The sequence below is a fragment of the Idiotropiscis lumnitzeri genome, chromosome 1, assembly GCF_059441095.1.
Source record: "Idiotropiscis lumnitzeri isolate Australia: NSW breed Sydney's pygmy pipehorse chromosome 1, RoL_Ilum_1.0, whole genome shotgun sequence".
Classification (NCBI taxonomy): domain Eukaryota; kingdom Metazoa; phylum Chordata; class Actinopteri; order Syngnathiformes; family Syngnathidae; genus Idiotropiscis; species Idiotropiscis lumnitzeri.
In genome coordinates, this window is record NC_142391.1 from 14153154 (window position 1) to 14166424 (window position 13271).

Here is a 13271-nt window from a genome sequence, read left to right on the forward strand (position 1 = left end):
GTTTCACACCAATCAGAACACGTCTTTGACAATATCTGATCTTCCCATTCTCCAATGTCGTGATATAGTCTGAGGACTAGAGCTGAGGTCGAGGTTTTCTAACGGGTGGAAACGAGAACAACGAAAAACTCGACCAACGAAATGGGAATTCGTGAGTAATCATTATTTTGTCGATAGTGACAATCCGTGTCGTATGGCAAACTTTATATTTCCCATAATGTGACTCACTGGGCAGCGGGAAAGTGTGATATAAAGATTTGAATAATTTGATTTGAATAATAAGTTGAAAAATAAAGACATATATGTACATGGACAACGCCAAAGTTGGTACATGTCAAATGTTAAAGCTTGGCCAACTTGAGTTTTAATGACGTTGAAAAAACTTCCTGTTTTAGTTGAATCCACACTGCGTCATGTTTGTACAACGTCGCTAGCTTCTGACTTGGACCAAATTGCATTTTCACTCTTTTCCCGTCCCGTGGGCACTTGACCCTATTTTAACGGCCAGTTACCCCCCGCCCTCCCACCCCGCCCGCAATCTCGCTATCGTTCCGACCTCGACCCTCCGGCCTTATTCATAAAAATTGTGATTATAATTGTTAATCATTCTTTCCAAATGAAAGTTTCTCTCTTTTGTGTTTCAGTTACAGCAATCACTGTTGCTATAGGCACCGCAGGAGCTGCAGGTAAGAACACTGAGACATATTCAAATGAAATGCAAAACTATTAAATGCGCTTCCATTAGATGAAGGTAGAATTAGCCCTTGTATTAGAGGTGGTTCCAGACAGTTTTACCTGGCGTAGCAAGGGGATGTTTACAATACACGACAATACAATACAACTTTAGTTGTATAGTACATTTCATAACAGTTGCAGCTGTAACAAAAGCACTTTACTCAGAGTGAAACACAAAGTAGCAATAATTCAATAACAAAGACAGTGAAAACAGTCAATTAAAATACATATTAATGATACAAACACGATGGTCACAAGAAAACAGCAGAACAGTCTGAAGTTGACTGACTGATTTCTGTACCAAGTCATATATTCATGTTTGTGCATTGTCTTTCAATTTTAATGTCCCATTTTTGAACAAAGAGATGAAACTCAACTAATCAACAGATGTATCCGCCCTAACTGTATAGTTAACTTCAATGTATCATGAAATAAATTTAAAAAACTTCCTCTTTTGTATACATTTGTGACATTTTTGTTAAGTGGCAGGGGGTTTTTCAAATGTAAAAAATGTGCCTTGGCTCAATAATGTTTGGGAAACACTGTATCAGTCTGTGCAAGTGTTTCACTGTCATTATCGTTGTTTTCTTGCTTTTGTCCAGGAGGAATTGTGATTTTTGCCCCTGTTGCTCTTGCTACGATTGGCTACTCAGCTGCGGTGGGGCTCACTGCTGTGGTCAATGCCGGAGTAATGACCGGCACAGCAGCAGCTGCAGGTATATATGCATACATGCATTCATACATAGATGCTGAGTGACTACTCAAGGTGACGGAGTGTCCTTCCCGCAGCTGTGTGTCCAAACCATTAGTCTTTGTTAATATAGCACATTGGCGACCAGTCCTGGTAAACCTCTCCTTTCACAGTCACGTGCGATAAGCTCCAGCTCATCTCTGACCCTAGTGAAAATTAGTGCTATGGAAATTCATTCATTCAATTCGCAGCTGTGATAGGATTGTGATTGACCTGCTCTGAATTCTAAAGTGTGACCTCTCATTTTAGGTTCCGCTGGTGCGAGCGCCGCTGCCGCACCTGTCGCAGGTTTGGTGATGGCTCTCTTTTGAGTTCTCAACACCGATATCTCATGGGTCAAGAATTTGATACGAACTCTGTGTCATATAGTGCTGGTGTGCAATAAAATTTATGATGGATATGTATTTGAATACTCACAAGGAAGTTTTGCAGATTGTTTTTCGTGTATTTTTGAATGAATAAATGACATTTGTGAGGAGGACTTGGTTTCGGGTTAGTCGCAGTACACTGACACCATAATGTTCAATTTCATAACGAGATTGACTGGAGGTGGTAGAAATATTTTGGAGGAATTAGACAATCACACCTCCATCGCTCCTTTTCTACTTGAAAATGCGTACCTGTCGTCGATATACATCACAAATTAACTGTACGGCACAGCCAGTATTACTATCACCATAAATGCCCACTTTAACCTATGTTCCAAGTGGGATTCAATTGAAATCAAGTTCAGCCTTGCTCTTCTCAACCTTGTAGATAAAGAATCATTACTTGCCCGACCCACACATGAACCACATCCTGTTTTGGTCAGATGAGCGGGACCTGAGCTCCAGAAGACTACAGAAGCATCGGATACATTTCTTTTTACCAATTTAAATCCACACATGAAAAAGGTCCCTGTTGGATTTTAAAATATCAGCATTGTACTCTTCATTTCTTGGAGAAGTCAGAAGAAAACAATCGACACCAAACTCCACCCTTGTCATTTCTTGGAATAGGTTATATTTATCAGAAAGAGAAACCTATTTTAGCATACCTCACTGGTCAATAGAGAATACAAAAGATTGATTTATAAAGCTTATTTTCAGATCTTTCCTGATCCCTTAATCTTCCCCTATGACTCCCTTTCCCCGCCCACCCTTTTGGCAAGGTTTCATTTCTTGAGAAACGAAAACGGTTTCGTTTCTTGAGAAACGAAACCTAAGAAATGATTGACAGTCCTGTCCAACCAATAACAACCCTCTGTTTATGACCAATCAGGTTTTTGCTGTCATAGCAACCATCTAAGGGTGGAATCCCCTTATCCGCCTGAAGTCGGCTGGGTATAGCTCCAGCGCCGTCTCTCGACCCTGGACGAGAAGCAATGTTGCTGATAATACATGTTATTAAAAAAAAAAAGAGACAGAGAGAGCAAGAAATCCTTGCTGCTCAACATAAAAGTTTGCACACGCTTTCTAATGCAAAGCATGGGCGTAGAATGATCCCAATTCATTTCCCATGCCGTTTCATGCTGGATATTTGTTTTAACTTTCAAATTGTTCCTTCGAGAAAGAAACGAGAAACCACAAGAAACCTCTTAAGAGTTTTCTCCCCTGTACTACGGAAAGGGAAGGATAGGGTTGAGTCCAATTCCAACACAGGAAAGCTAAAATATGTTGGCTGATAGGCAATGGAACATGCAAATATGGCACAATCATGTTTTAGGTGAAATACATGAAAGAAATGACAGGGTATGGCATTTTTAAATTTTAAACAATTGACAAGACTGAGTAATCAGACTTGCAGATGTTTCTCAAAGTTCTAAATCTAATTGCCAGAATACTTAATGCACCTCATTGCAAGAGTCAAATGTAAGGAATGAAAATTCTTGATGAACTATATTTTAACCATATTTAGTTCATATTAATACAAATGATCATGCTCCCTCTTCCGTGTGGGGTGTGGCAAATTCCTTGATATGAGCCCCAAAAACTTGCAACATGATAAGTCATTCATCAAACCAACTCCATGCCAAGACTGTCAGAACTCTGAAGTGGGTGCAGTGGAAGGAAACCACTGATGATCCTCGTCTTTGAGATACATGCAACAGGTGTTGTACTGTTAAATTGACGTCAATGAAATTTTCTAAATAAATGGCACTGCCTTGCTTGTAGAAATGTTTGGAGACGGCCACTCTACCACTGATTCATACCGTCGCCTCTGAAACTAGAAGGTCCTTAGCATAGAAAAACAATATGATGAAGGAGGAGCTGTGCCCAAAGGTGACGTTCAATTTGCACGTGTTCACGAAATGTAGGCTGGGACCGAAGATAAAGGTGGCTAAAATGTACAAGTGGCTAAAATGGTTCCCCTCAGGGTGTCCAGCCTGGCTCTGTTCTGCCCTGCCAAGCATGAGTTCTCCTTTACAAATATGCACCAGTCAAATGGTACGAGAGCAACTGAACTTCACTCCACATTCGCAGTATGGCCACTGGTTTCGCAGTGATTCAAAAGAAGAATTGGCGAATCGCAGGTAAACAAGCTCCCCGGGAGTCGGTTGATGAGAAGCACCTGTGGCTAAAACCAAATGAGTGACAGGGTTTTTACTTTGTGGACTTGGATTTGCCACCACTGGTTGTTTTGTAGTAAAAGACGCCTTCTCTATTAATCATTGAAGGATGATAGAATTTGCCACCCTCAGATGACGTGGATCCATGTGAAATGTTTTGCACCCAATCGGAGTGCACGTGCCCAGTCTGCTCTTTCGTTCGAAAAGCGTGTCAACAGTTTTGTTTTTCAGACAAGCACTCCGAATTCTCTGTTACAACAACCAATTGAATAAATAAAAAGAAAAAAAAATAGCTATTTGGGTCGCCTGCGAGCGCCGTTAAGTAACCAGCAGTCAAGATGATTTTGACAGTGCACACACTTGTTTGTAAATGTTATTTAATATTGCCTTTATTAGTCCCACAATGGGGAAATTCGAGATTCGAACCCAGGCCTCCTGGGGAGACTGGGTCCTGAACGCGGCGCCTTAGACCACTCGGCCATCCTGGCAGCCAAGATTCGAACCCAGGCCTCCTGGGGAGACTGGGTCCTGAACGCGGCGCCTTAGACCACTCGGCCATCCTGGCAGCCAATAAAATGAAGAAGTCCTCCAGTGAATTTCATTTGTCACTTTTGAAGCCGATCACTTTAGACCAACACGTGTCATTTGCTGGTTGGCCAAAAAACACTTTCCATGGGATGAGTAATGACAGTTCATTGCCCTGGAAAACCTTTTTTTGGTCTACTAATTTGAAAGCAAGCGAGGACTTGACGGCAATGGTCTGGCACCCCGTTTAAAAAAAATCCTGCAAAATAAGACTTAGGTACATTTTTAACTAATGTACCTGTCATTTTTTTCTTCTGTAACTGTAACAGATTACATTTATATATTTTTTTGTATCCTGAACACATGTATTCCATGTATTTTGTTACTCCGCAAGCATCCCTACAATGAGGGCCTGGCAGAGCAGAGGAACGTGATCTCCATGCTTCAGGTACTGGCTGCAAAGTATTTTTTTTTTATCTAAGAATGAAAATAAATGATTTATTTACAATTATGTCAATAATGCCATGTGTGCAAATTTTATCATCCAAAGGATTACATTGTATATGGACGACCCTATAGAGTCAAAACAGCTGGCCTAGAGGCATGCAAACAGTACTCGACTACGCTATTGCAACTGAAAGTAAAATCAAATAAAAGACGTTGTTGTGGACTTCCCCAGAGAACAAGTTCAACTTCCAGATCTTTGTTTTTGGCTTAAATATTCACTTCAATTCAATTTTATGACTCAGCTGTGTGCCAGCAGGAATGGGGTCAAAATAACAATTAAACAATATGATAAGATGCACGTGACATCCTAGATTGATTACTATACTTGCATATATATATATATATATATATATATATATATATATATATATATAGAGAGAGAGAGAGAGAGAGAGAGAGAGAGATATCATTGACACCCCCCCTCCCAAAAAAAAAAAAAAAAGCTCATGTAGCTTATTATGTCAGAAAACTGCAATCGCACATATCCTAAACATAGGTGGACATCTCTACTTATGGCCATCAACCTAAAAAAATATTGGCCCAATATTTTGGATTTTATTGACAACGCGGGGAGGGGACTTGGTTAGGGTGCAGAGCGGGCTTCGTACGTGGTATGGTTTTTACTTTGTTGGTTAGCTGGTGAATTTAATAGCGTAGTGCGACCAAGACGATTAGCATATTGACATGCATCATTTGCAGTTTTTTTTTTCTTTCATCTGTGCGGCTGCCATGCTCGGTGGTTGAGCACCACTGCACTAAAGAATGAATACAACAAGTGTGGAAAACAATATCTCTTTTATTTGTCAATCATAACCAATAAATCTGAAGACCACGCTCGACGAGTAGCCTGCTTGGTCGTCATCAAATAAACCAAACATTTTTTTAAAAAAATAATTTCAAGAAGTGTTTTTATTTTATCTCTTCGGTACCTTTGCAATATTGTAAGCAGTAAAACACGGTGATTGATTGTAAAGGGAGAAGATTTTAGACTCTCAAACTGGGTCAGCGTTTGAGCGTCCGGCAAGACGATGCTTTCCGAGAACCATCCAAATCTATTAATCATTGAAGGACGATAGAATTTACCACCCTTAGCTCACCCGGATAAATGTGAATTGTTCCGCACCCAATTGGAGTGCACGTGTCCAATCTGCTCTTTAGCTATAAAAGCACGAGAACTGTTTTGTTTTTCAGACGAACACTCAAAATTCTCCGTTAGAACAACAGCGTGAATAAATAGAAAAGAAAAAATGGGAAACGGTGAGTAACCCTCTTTTGCTTATTTCGATTTTTGTCATTCATTCTGTTACGATAGATGAATATTATTTTCCGAACAACCTTCAGTTGTGCCGATTAAATTGTGTTTCACCATCCAAAATGTTTTGTCATGTCCCAGAAAAGAAAGAAGAGTTTGATCGAATGCAAAGATGGACGACTGTACGCTGCTTCCAGTATTTAAGAGCTGGCTTCAGAACTTGATGTGTTCATAGAAGTTAAATCCCTTTCGCCAATAGTTTGACTAACGTGTGCTTGTGTGAATTTATGTTCAATTGACATCATTTGTCTTCTCTACGCAGGCCATCGAAATTGCTTAGCTCTTGTCGTGGCACATGTTCTGCAATTGTGCATTTTCTTTTTCCTAAAAAAATTCTAAATTAACATATTTATTCATATTCTGTTTTATCAGGCCATCCATCTCCTGCATCTGCACCAGGTAAAATGTACTGTCACAATTATTTTAGAATCAGAAACTGTGCAAAAAAAACCCAAACTTTTATTACCTCTTTTTACAGGAATACATCCTATTCTGTTTGCTCCTCCTGCCGGGGCGACAATTGGTTATCCCCAAATGAGCCCAATCGCTAATAATGCAGTGGAACCACCTCCCAACTCTGGGGTGGCGTTATTTCGAGGTACATTTTTGAGTTATAACAGAGTTGCGGTTGTGTTGAACCAACTATCTGGTGGCAGATTTTTAGCACCCAGGCATGAAACAATCAATATCAAAAACAAGTTTAATTTCATCCATTTAGAATACTAACGTGTGATGTCACTTTGTAGCTTCATCAGCATTCAATCCTGCTCCAGGCGCGATGGGCCCGGGAGGGTTCCCTTGACACGGAGGCGACTTCACCGGTTTTCTTTCTTTCCAACGTGCATTTTACATGTAATACAAAACGGTGATTCAACTGTGACTCGCACGTGGATTAATGAACTTGTATACTAGCCTGCCTTTTGATATCTTCCGTTGCTCCAGAACTGATTATGTTGCGTCTCTTAATGCATTTCAGTATCAGAATTATGTTCATGAAATATGTACAGTATTATATTCAAGCGTTTTTCTTCTGATGTGAGGTTGTAAGGGCAATAAAATGTATTTGTTTGTTTATAAGTCACATTTTTTGTGTTGTTGTTTTTGTGTTTTACATTTTGTATTGCAATTACAAAATGACCCGAATGGTTTTCAAACGTGAAGTTGTAAACCATAATCCTAATTAATGCTCGTCATTAAGGCGGTGTTTCACAACCAGGGTACCGTGAGAGGTCATCAGGGTCGTCACACAAAATTAGTGTCTTTTAATAAAATATATGCAGTATGTGTAATCATGATGTGGACTGAAGCCCAGACGCCGTTGTGATTAAAACAAGCTAACAAAAAAAAAAAAAAATGAGGGGACAGTGGAATTTTCCAACAAACATGGTTGTGTTGACATTGACTTCAGCAGACTTGTTGAACTTTCTTTGTTCAGCTCGGATAGACTCCATCTCCAGTGAGTCCCGTTGATGACAATAAAACAATACATGGATGGATATATAATTGTTTAACATCGCTATGCGAACACTGATTGATGGGCTGTAGCACGTTTACTATTCATTAAATAAAGGTGTGCCCAAGTGGTTCGTGCATTCTATTTCCGTAACTGGCTTTCAAGGGTGAGTGATTGTGTTTGGTTGAATGGATAAGATTTTCTGAGAAAGCAAGGCTGTCCTGAGTTTTTGTGATCTGGGCTGACCCCAGAAGCTGCTATGAGAAAAACAACACCATATAAGGAGAGGAATGAGGCCAGGGGAAATTTCAACAGAGAGGAAGACTGTGTTTACATACAGAGCCTGATTTATGTACAGGGTGCTTTTTTAAAAAATGCAGTTACTTAATGTCTGCACAACGTCGGTGTGCTCAGTACTATTTTCTCAGAGGTGATCACAATAATCTGAAAATGGACTGAAGTGTCCCTTTTTTTAACTTTAAAATAAGGCTCCACTTTATACTGAACACAGAGCAATATTTCAGTTGTAGCATATGATCTAAATGTTGGCGAGAGATCAACATACCGGCATGTTTATGAAGTAAACATGTGGTCAGATCATGTTAAAAAAGAATGTGACCGAAAGTTGTTTGACCTTCCAAGTACGCTTTCACTTTCGGTTTTCAGCATGTTTATCAACGGTTACCAAATCCCGGAAATCCCCCACACCCCCTGACTCATTTCACCCAATCAGAGCGGTGGTATCCTCCTAGCGACCACCCATTAGCGCCTACAACTAGCAAGCCGGCGTCTTCGCACTTAGTCGAAACCAAACTTAGCGAAACAAGAAAAAACAAAAGGAAGTCAACATGGGAGGTGAGTTACGGAACGGGTTTGACAAAGATGAGATATGCTTTTGGATGATGTTATTATTACGCTTGAAATAATTTCTCGCTGAACTCAACGCAATTGTTCCGTTACACTTTCGATTTATTTTAAAATGCGTCATGCCACGAAATGTCGGTCGGTCGAACTTGGAAGGTTTGAAAAAAAAAAAAAAAAAAAAAAAAGAACTTGGAAGGTTTGAATTTGGAGGGGACTGGTTAGTCATCGTCGCCATTACATTTCCAACAGTGCACATACCCAACAGACGTTTTTTTATTTTTATTTTGGGGGGAATTACGTGTTCGAAATACAAATTGCAAACAAATTAAATTGAAATAAATATGCTGTTACGCCAAAATAATATATCTGAAGTCATGTTAATATAATCAAGTTTTTTTTTCATCAGGTAGTTCATCTGTTCCAGCCGGTAAGACTTTTTTCAATTATTTTTAATGTCATAACCTACAGTAAATCTGCACGTTCCGCGGACCACTAACTTGCACTTTTGACTCCTGTAGGCTCCATGCTTTATCCGTCCCTTGCTGCGACCACGATTGGTTATCCTGTCATCCCGGAAGTGACCATGATCGCACCTTTCCAGCCTCCAGCGGCTGGGACAGCAGCAGCGGTGCAGCTGCTGCAGCAAGTAGGCAAGCATTGAGTGACTTGACGAAACCATATGAAAATTGTGTATCAGCGTTATCATAACAAAAAATGATCAACATTAAAGGTATTGACACAATAACACTAATAGAAATTCAAACAAACGTTCTGAAAACATGGCAAAACTTTTTAATTATGTAGAATACCATTATGTCAAATACCACATTTATGTTTTAATATTTTAAAGGGCACGATACAAAGTATTTTTTTCATGCATGCAAGACCCCAATAAATGTACTCAAAATTACCTAAGAGATGTATAACTAATAGTGTTGAGGCTTCATTAAAACATGATGGGGGATGTCCAGACTATTTTCTCAGAGGGCAGCATTCAGAAAAAATGCAAGATACCGGGCCTACTTTGACATTATACACCTTTAATTAAACACACTAAAACCAATCCGTCAGTGTAAGTAAAGATTTGCCAAGCAGTTACTGTATATATCATTTATATGTTTAGTATTTATTTTGCAAAGACTGCCGCATCAGAACTTTCAATACCTCCGTAAAAAAGAAATACATAAATCAAGATTTACTATAACATTAAAAATACAAATTACATCCGTGCTGCAGCAGACTTGCATTTCAATATTCAGATCCAAAAAAGGAGCAATCTGTAGTTCAATGACAATATTTAAAGGAGTGTTTGCAAAACAATTTTATTCTGTAACTGATCTTTTGTCACTCCTTAAATATACCACAAATTCTTATCCCACACTTAAATTTCACTTTCAACTAATCTTAAATTACCCTTCTAAAGTAATAGTTGACATTTTATTTGAATTCAGGAGAGCAAAAACATGAACGTATGGGGTGAAGACTCTCCGGAAAGTCAGTAACAACCAAGGCTGGAGCTTGCTCCTCTTTGACATGCAAAAATCTTTAAACAGTTAACATGCATCATATCACACGGCCATCTGCTTGAGTGCGTCACCCAAAACAGTCCTTCCTGAAACCTGCATATTAACTCTATGGCAGTAATTCCCAAACAGGGTGCCATGAGAAATCATCAGGGTAGGCAGAGCGACATAATGCTCTTCCACTAGATGGCAAAAGGTATATGATAAACTTTCGGATCCATCTATTGACATTCATACAATAGAAGAAGTCATGGCTTCCTGCGAGTATATGACTTTTGTGTTCAATTAAAGGGGCCCAGCTTTCACAAGACAAGATCAACATTTTGCCATTTTTACTTGGCAGCGTGTTGTGTCATTTTTTAATGGACAGTAAAATGGATGCCTCGTCTCTTCAAGGTTTGGGACTCACTGCTCAAAGGTTCCATGGTGTTCTCGTGGTCTTGAATTGGACACCATCTAGTGGTCAGGCAAGGTCATTACAGGGCCTCAGCGCCATATTATGAAATCTTAGGGCTTGGTCGGGAGGACAAGATAATATACATCTAAAAGCCACAAATAATCAAGGAAAGTCAGTTTTATTCATATAGTACATTTAATTGTGCTTCCCCCAACCAAAAGCACAACACTAACACCTAAAAGCAATTACAAACAAACAGCCACAGACATTCAAACGCAAAGCAATGATCCCCACAAAATTGGTGAATTAAACCATTTCATGCTTCTTATGGTCACCAACAGGGACTGTTCAGCATGCTGCATTTCACCCAAGTACTGCACAGAAAAATATAACTCTTAAAGTTCTTAAGAAGAGTAAAATTCAATGCGTACAATTGGTGGTAATGGTATGCGCAACTACGGTAAAATTTGATGTGCGCCTGTTAGAAATCTGAAAGTCACTAGTGGTGCAAATTCTGAACAGCAGTATATATTCTTTGGATTTACATTAGGAGTAGTTAGGAGTGAAATTGTTTACTTGTCAGTGTTAGTGGTGTTAACTCTGAAATCTAATATGTTACGTCTCGTTTTAGGTTCCATCGCTGCTGCCGCGCCCACCGCCGGCCATGTGATGTCCCTGTTCTGAGTCCTTGCAATGGAATCTCAGAAAACACGTTCACCATTTTATATGGCCTGTGCTCTTCATTGCAATCTAAACTCAATGGAATTATGTTGCTGAAGAAAAAAAAAAAACGTTCTTAGGTGTTTTTGCATGGAAGTCCACAAGTAAAGAATAAGAAGCCTCTTTGTGTGCAAGAATTTTTGTTACACGTAAGGCTCTTAATACCATAACATACCCATGTGATTATGATTTGAACTGGTGAGGCAGGCCACGTCTTCAACACTCGGGCATTCAGTCATGTCCTACAGCTTTTTAATGCTGCTCTGCTACGTACTGCACCAATATACAGAAACACCTTTTGGCAAGATATTACATTCCATAAAGCCAATCAATGGCAAAGTCGTGATGTCAAATAATAATAACAAGGGCCCCAAGAATACTTTGATAACTCAAACCAGAACAAAACAGCTCGATAGGTTTGCCATCTTTGTAGCGGCACAACCAGAAAAATGTACAGGTATGTTGTTGTTTCTAAGAATAAACCGGTTTATTCCATTGCTGTTTTTGGCAACAAGTCATAGTTACACATAGATACACCCAATGTGCTTCAATGGTCTGTTTCAATTTCATGCAATGCATTCCACCAACTTTAGAAATAATTTAAATTTTTCTTCAACAATTTATGTTATTTGCCTGTTACAGTGGACGGCTGGTTCGAACAACTGCTTCTGATTTCAGAGGTTGTGAGTTCAAATCCAGGCTGTGGTATTCGTTACTGGATGGAGTTATGTGTGAATTTCCTGCCACATTTCAAAAACTTTCTGGTTAGATTAATTCTGCGAGGAATTAGTTCAGGGTGTACCTTGCCTTTCTCTCTCTCCTCTCCGGCACAACCGCAACCCTAATGACGAGTAGCCAAGTACAGAGAATGGATTGATGAATATTTAATGTATGGTTCACATATTTTGTTTTCTACTCATTTGAATCTTAACATGACATTAAATCTGGATCACGGTCCCATTGGTGGGTGGTTTCTCTTAAAAAGAACAAGAAAAAAACTGACACAACAATTATTCATGAAGAGGTTAAAAGCAACTTTTTTTACAGCAACATTCTCATCTGTTACACTCGCCACAACAGAAAGGATGTCTAGCAAGTGTTGCAATAAAGCACTACAATATCTCTAAATGACGTATGCAAGGATTTCACAAGTACTGAAGTTCAGTCAGGCCAGCCTCCACTCGCAAAGACAAAGTCAAGCCAGTCGCCAGTTATTTTTAATACTGTGCATCACGGTTCATTACGGTAATGCGCCGAAAGCGCGTGCTGTTGGCCACCTTCAAAATAAAAGCTCACAAACTCATGTATGCAGGTCAGTGGTTTGGATTTAAAATAATGTTAGGAAACTTCTCTGTTCACCCAGGGAGAATGCAAACTGTCTCAGAATTGCACCAAGAAATGTTCTGAATTGAGTCAGAAAGATAAATTAATGTGCACTGTGCATCAATGGCTGACATTACAACTAGTTTTAAATAATAATGATAATAATAAGTTTTAGTTAGCCCGCAACCAGACCAGTGCTGGGGAAAACTAGGTCACCCAAGGTATGCAATCAAAGTACTTTCATTAAAATCTGATGTGGCATTTCAAAATAAAAGGCAGAAGAAATCTCAACTTTTGACCATTACACCCGTTTACAAAAAAATCATTAAAAATTCAGTTTTCGTTATCCCGCAACCAGACTAGCGCTGGGGCACAATAGGCCACCCCAGGAATCCAACCAAAGTACTTTCGTCAAAATGTGATGTGGCATTTCAAAATAAAAGGCCGAAGAAATCTCAATATTTGACCATTACACCCAAATTTGAAAAATCATTAAAAATTAAGTTTTCGTTATCCCGCAACCAGACTACTGCTGAGGCACACTAGACCTCCTCAGATATCTAACCAAATTACTTTCATCAAAATCTGATGTGGTATTTCAAAATAAAAGGCC

At 39.3% G+C, this 13271-nt stretch overlaps 2 long non-coding RNA genes across 3 annotated transcripts; both read left to right on the forward strand.

Moving 5' to 3' along the window:
- Positions 1–10: 10 nt before the first annotated feature.
- Positions 11–1967, forward strand: LOC148343325 (uncharacterized). Its single transcript, XR_015845124.1, has 4 exons — positions 11–151; positions 645–686; positions 1338–1451; positions 1736–1967. It is a non-coding gene; the product is annotated as an uncharacterized LOC148343325 (long non-coding RNA).
- Positions 1968–8539: 6572 nt separating this feature from the next.
- On the forward strand, positions 8540–11458 carry LOC148343326 (uncharacterized). 2 transcript variants are annotated; one of them, XR_015846911.1, is made up of 4 exons: positions 8540–8686; positions 9102–9122; positions 9214–9345; positions 11247–11458. It is a non-coding gene; the product is annotated as an uncharacterized LOC148343326 (long non-coding RNA). The 2 variants fall into 2 exon arrangements; XR_015846912.1 differs by having other exon boundaries at positions 9214–9341.
- Positions 11459–13271: the final 1813 nt, after the last annotated feature.